At 40.5% G+C, this 6,771-nt stretch overlaps 1 long non-coding RNA gene across 2 annotated transcripts; it reads left to right on the top strand.

Moving 5' to 3' along the window:
• The first annotated feature begins 707 nt into the window (after positions 1–707).
• LOC309370104 lies at positions 708–6,344 on the top strand. 2 transcript variants are annotated; one of them, XR_014168429.1, is made up of 3 exons: positions 708–946; positions 5,042–5,100; positions 6,172–6,344. It is a non-coding gene; the product is annotated as an uncharacterized lncRNA (long non-coding RNA). The 2 variants fall into 2 exon arrangements; XR_014168430.1 differs by lacking the exon at positions 6,172–6,344 and having other exon boundaries at positions 5,042–5,233.
• Positions 6,345–6,771: the final 427 nt, after the last annotated feature.

Genomic DNA, 6,771 nt, shown 5'->3' with positions numbered 1-6,771 from the left:
GCCAACCACATCACTGCCACTTACTGTGAGGTAGAAGGGGGAGGAGTGAGGAGGTTGGCATGGTGCAAATGCACCAGCAGAATCCATCTGGTTCTTCTACTGGTGTGTTTGCACCATAGTGACCTCACCACAGCTTTCGCCTCCTCATTTACCTTCCAGTAAGCAGCTGCAACGTGGACGATGGGAGTTCAGGTGAGTGCCACCATCCTGGCCTACTGTTGGGGATTGGACTGCACTTGGACTTCCTTAGTGCTAAGTATTCAGGTATTATAAAAGCCCATCAAACTTTGAAAGTTTTATCTTTATTGCTTTAGCTCTGACAACCGGAAATAAAAGTGTTAATGAGAGCTTGGTCACTTTATACACAGTCCAGCTGATTATAACTATTTTAACCTGGTAACTGGAAGTCAGAAAATGTAGGATTAAGTTTAAGCCAATGGTATTACGTGTTGAAGAATGAAGAATGTTGATGTAACTCAGACAGAGTTGAAAAGGAAAGCTTTTGTGAGCGTAGAATTATAACTTGGTTTCCAGAAACTCAAAAGTAATTCACAGTATATAAAGAAGAAAAACTCAATGGCATTGTGATAGTAAAATGCTTCAGTTGCCAATGACTTGGGGACTGTGATGTCTTTTACCACAGCCAGATGAACTGGTGACACTGGATTTCTTTCCCCCACTTCCCTATTTTCCCCCTATCTTTTTCTCCAAAAGGCCTCCCATACTGTCACCCCAAGAAGCTGTGAGTAATGTTTCCTCTATTGAACAACTTCCATCATTCATTCTGCAATGCTTCAGTTTGCTTTCATGTTTTTTCCTGCAGCAATGTAGTGTGTTGGCTAATGCATTTATGCTGAATATAATAAATCAAAGAAGTGTGCCGCCTCTGCCTTCTGAATCTACCCCTCTAACAGCAAGTTATCGCAGAAAACTCTACAAGGCCAAGGTATTGGAACTCAGGACAAAGAACCCCTTAGTTTAGCAAGAATCTTTAAAATCCACTGAGGTTGGCTTGGATTCTAACTAAATAAATGAATACAGGTTGCCAGAGATTAATCCAGCACCGTGTAAGAGTATTGTGTCAATAAGGAAACTGTTGGGCAGGAAAATGATGCACAGCTGTTGTGTCCTAAACTATATACCACAACATTCCACCTCTATAGTAACAAGAATTGTTACCTGTCCACTTTGTCTCCCTTACCTACCTCTGGCAAGGTATTACAAAATGTTCACATTATAAAACAAGGTACAAAGCTAAATCCTTTAGACTATTACAATTAATAAAAATTATTAGTGGAAAGATCAAGATAATTATAACTCTTTATTTCCAAATTAGCAATTGATTTTGTTGATTTCTTACAAACCACCAAGATTATCATCAAGTCAGTAGCCTCCAGTCTGTTGTTCTTCTATGTATATCAATACTGGACCCAGCAATCAGAGCATTCCCCGTCATTTCCTTACTTTCTTTTCCTGCCAACATTGTCCAATACAACAGGGGGCCTGATGATCAGTCTCAGGATGTTGGGACTACGCAGAAGGTCTTTCTGTGGTTAAAGGATTCAGTCCCAGTCTGAGATTCAAAGAAAAAAGTCTTCAGTACTGCCAGATGAGTACCACTGATCTATGTCCGAGTTTCTTGGCTTCCTTCCAGAATGCAAGCAGTTTAGAGCTTTAGTTCCCCTATTCATGGATTTATTCTGCTAAGGCTGTCTCCCTGTTTTTTATTGCCAAGAGGGAGTTGTGCTATCAATACACATGTGACATATGATGTTTCCTTGATGCCATGCTATGACTCTAAGCACAGAGTTAACTATTCTGTTTCCCATAAGGTACAGTGTTTTGCTAGGGGGCATTTCAGAATCTCTATGCATCCAGTGGGGGCTGTATTGTGTGTTAGACTTGATGAAACTTCACAGGAAGAAATGAGCCCAGTCTCTAGATACAGAGATAGATGATAGATAGATAGATAGATAGATAGATAGATAGATAGATAGATAGATAGATAGATGATAGATAGATAGATAGATGATAGATAGATAGATAGATGATAGATAGATAGATAGATAGATGATAGATAGCTAAATAGATAGAGATAGATGATAGATAGATATAGATAGATAGATATTCAAAGGTCTTCCTCCTCCTGCCCTCCTCATAGTGTTTTACACTTAATGATTTATATTAGCAATGGCAGGTTTTATCTTGATTGCAGGCTGAGCCATTTGTCAAAGTGAAGAAAATATTTCATTCATTTACCAGCACGGCAGTCTACTAGCCTATCAGTACAAAAGGCATTTCGTCAACATTCTTACTCATATTCTTACTGCAGATCTGAAAGCCTTGATTCAGAAGTCTCACTACTGCTAGTGGAATTTATTCTTGCATTCACATTTTTTTTGTAGGTGATGATGCCCATGATCCTAAGTGCACTTACAAGGAAGCCATTCATATTGAATTCCTGCTCAGTAAGGAACATTGCTATTTAGAAGTAAGACCCATTGAGTTCAGCATGATTTACTTCATGGTATAATAACACTGTTGCCTGTGTTAAATTTGACACATTTAGAAAGTCAATGAAAGATCCAAAATCTTATTCTATCAGGTTTTGTCACTTATAATTTTGCTATTATTTCTGCTATTTCACCACCCCCAAAAACTAAGGTGATTGTGTCAGCTGCTGGGAAGTTGCCTCTGTATCATTTCCAGAATGAGTGCATGGAGGAAAATTGATGCCAAAAAAGATCAAACATACACAGTAAGATAATTGATCTTACATATACACTATATCAATGGATTAGGCCTTGAACACAGCAAATTTTTGACTCACTAGTGCTTCAGAGAAACCATTTCAGTTTATGCTATCATCAGAATAGATTAATCAGTAAATAACACATTATAAATGTAAAAACACCCACCAACATGTATATATAAAGAATTGCTTAGCAGATTCCAGAATCTGGAAATCATTAAATAAAACCAGCATAGTAAAACATTCAGACTTTGTTAATTTATCTTAGTGTAGGCCAACTAAAAATGATTGAATATCAGAACAGACTGTCATACTGCCACCATGCAAAATGAAATTATAGAGATGACTTCAGAAAAAAATAATGTCTACTTTAGAAAGAATATCACATTTTGTATAAGCTGGAGATGGTAGACAATAAATGTCTAGTCAAGTTACTCATCAATATGAATAGCGTCAACATGAAAAGAAGAGAAACAGAGAGAAAGTCTCAACATTTATTATGATGGTAAATTGGAGAATTGCTCCTACATTGCCCCAGCATTCTTCTGATATGTCCTAGGATGCTCTAATCTGTGTAGGACTTCCCCCAAACTTTGCAACCATAACACTGAGCCACTTATGCACAACAACCACATTTCACAACTGCATGAACAGGACAGATAAAGCAGTTGGATGCTTGTCCCATGCTTGTCTGTGGACAAGGGACTCTGGGGAGATTTCTGATTCATTTGATTTTCAGAGTGCCAACTGGGTGAAAACTGATATTCTGACTAATTTTCTAATACCATGGCACAGTTGTACACTGCTGAAGAAACAGTTGTTATATTCCTCCCAGACTAAATGTGCATTTAGTCTCCCAGCCACTGTTTGATCAAATTTCTTAATTACTGGGGTACCATCTTACTTCTGCACATATATGCCTGCATCATAGATGTATGGCACTCTGGAATCAGAACACAGCCATGATTTTATGACATAAAAATTTGTGGGTTTTGATGGCATATACTGCCTCACTGGACTTCTTCCTATGTGAGCAACACTAATTGTCCATAAGTTGTGACATTTTCATATGGCACCAAGCTCTGTGCCACAGTTCCTGCACAGAAGGCAAGCTTGTAGCTCTCATTGATAGCTCAGAGTTGAAGCTGATAATCAAATCTGAGGACTGTATTGATTCTTTTGAAGAAGACCTGTGACACTATGCACCGGAAGTGTGGAAGGCAGCCCTCATTTTGCAAAGACCTTTCCATAAACAGAGAAAGGTCATCTAAAGGTCCTTGTTTGTCAGTTGCCATTAAATTTGGCCACCAGCTGAAGTCAGGGTGCAGTTTGCTTGCAAACATTTGCAGATGCAATTGGGGTCTCAGGGACCTCAACAGCCAGGATACTAAATTTTGTGCATGGCTGAGGACTTCCTGGAGCATGGAGTCTGACATAAAGGGCAGCATCCAACTAAAGAGTTCAGCTACAACAAGGAGTTTTAGCTGCACAATAGACCCTCTCACGCCTCTCATCTCCTTGCATGCCCCATAAATCTTCTGTGGAGGGTTGGAAGAAACCCTGGAACAGATTTATGGGGTTTGTGGAGATAGAAGAGGGCAGGGAAGTTCAATTCCATAGCTAAAACCCTTTGCATTAGTGGAACTGTTTAATAGGATACCACCCTAACATTTTATGATTCTCCTGCTGCTGTGATCTAAACCACTGAGCCTCTTGAGTTTGCTGATTGGAAGGTTGGTGGTTCGAATCCATGCAACGGGGTGAGCTCCCATTGCTCTGTCCCAGCTTCTGCCAACCTAGCAGTTTGAAAGCACACCAGTGCAAGTAGATAAATAAGTACTGCTGCAGCGGGAAGGTAAACAGCATTTCCATGCACTCTGGCACTCATCATGGTGTTCCATTGCACCAGTAGTGGTTTAGTCATGCTGGTCACGACCTGGAAAGCTGTCTGTGGACAAATGCCAACTCCATTGGCCTTAAAAGCAAGATGAGCGCTGCACCCCATAGTTGCCTTTGACTGGACTTAACCACCCAGGGGTCCTCTACCTTTTTTACCTTACTGCCTAAAGGTGTTTGACCCCACTTGCTGATGGAGGACTAAAACAAGATTTGTTGGGTCCCTTTTCAAAACAGGTATTTTGCCTTGTGTCAGATCAGGAATGAGATTCAGCAAGGAATTAGCGGACTCACACAGCAAGTGTCTTTTCTAATTTTTTAAAAAACCCTTTAATGTGATGCAGATTAATAATAATGCTGGATGAATACATTTGCATCTGTGTCTATTTGCAGGCCTCCTTGAAATATCCTGAAGCGAGCACACAGTTGGAATGGCACAAAGTGGAACAAAGGTGACATTGGCATTTAAAGAGGATTCATTGCTCTGAAAGTTTACAAGAGACAGGGGGGCAACTTGCATGGGGAACACCTGTGTTTCCTTCTAGTTACAACTGGATTGTACGCAAGTAGCTCTTATTTCTTACAGCAGCGTATCCAGCAGGTGCCTTTGGTTGATGGGTTAAGGAATTGTTTGTTTTTAATCATCAAGGGAAGAGACCCAACTCAGTGGCTGATTCCACTAGGGAGGAAGTAGGGAGGAAGGGCTTCTTAACTATGCATAGCATCCCTGCTTGTATTACAGTGAGCAAAATCAAGGCAGGCCCAACCCACCTCTAGCAAGTCCCCTGCCTCAATTTTGCTCATACCCAATCCTGCCTTCCTCTGCCTTCTACCCTAACTCAAGTTGCTGTGGGAAAGGCAGTGTGTAGTAAACAGAGGAGGATGCTAGAGATGATGGCAGGAATGGTACTTTGAATATCTTGTCTCACTGGGGGTGGGTGGATCTGAATATATGCTTCACCATCGTGGTGGGAAAAGATGATCTGAGCATTATTTTCAGGTAAGAAGGGGCCTTTTGATGAGAGAAATAATACTCTCAGAACCTTCGTTTCCTCCTCTTCTTCAAGCTGGCACTTTCATTTTCATTTCATTTTTCATTTGGTGGAGAAGGTCTTTGTACTTCCATTAGAATAGAAATGATACATTCTGGTGTGTGTGTGTGGGGGGGAGAACCCTCCCATGAATAACTGCGGTCACAGAGTTCAAGGCACAGCATCTTGTATCTCTAGTAAACCCCACCTGCAAATGCTTTCATAGATTCCCCAGATTCTCTAGTCTAGATTCCATTCCTAGCTTTCATCGAACACTACAATTTAGTCATTCTGAACTCCCATTAAGCGATATGATGCACAGTTCTTTTGATAAAGACATGTCTGGAAATAAGCACTCGGTGTACCACATTACTAAATATTTCAGTTTTGCTATAATGGTATAGAGAAAATTGTCCAGTGATACTTCTGGAGAAGTATGGTCTGCCTGTACTCTGGAGAAAATGTATTCCATTTTCACTGCTTTCCCTCCAGACATTTATCTCTAGATGCCAGGCTAAGAGACAACAATATCAGTGTGTAAGGAGTTTGGACTTTTCCTCCAAGCCTTTGGAAATATATGGTGGACTGATAAAGCAATGCAATACAGAAAGCTGTCAAAACAGATAAAATTTGTTAACCTAGATGCTTTACATCATCATAGGGTGCCCTCCCCCTTTGTTTTGATTTCTCTCCCTTCACATTTTTCCTCTCTACATCTCTGCTTTATTCTTGAAATACGTTCTGAGGAACAAGTCTCTGACATGTAAAAATTCAAAGCTTATCCGAATAGAAACATCCTTTGTGCCAACACTATATATTTGCTGGATTCTTTAGATGAAGATTAGCAATTTGGGGAAGGAAAAAGTGGAAGGTAGGCTGAGCAGGATTCCAGAAAGATGAGAGAGACCCAATGTTGAAAGCAGTCCCAAGTGTTTGTTACCCCTTATGTATGTGTTAGATGAGCACCATTGATAATCTAAAGCAGGAATGGGGAACCTGCAGTCTCCCAGACTTAGTTGGACTCCATCAGCCCCAGCTGGCATGGCTAGTGGTCAAGGATGATGGGAGTTGGAGTCCAACAACATCTGTAGG

This window comes from Podarcis melisellensis, assembly GCF_964234715.1.
Source record: "Podarcis melisellensis genome assembly, chromosome: 5".
Taxonomy (NCBI): domain Eukaryota; kingdom Metazoa; phylum Chordata; class Lepidosauria; order Squamata; family Lacertidae; genus Podarcis; species Podarcis melisellensis.
Note: the sequence above shows the minus strand (reverse complement) of the source record. Positions and strands in the feature narration are given on the sequence as shown.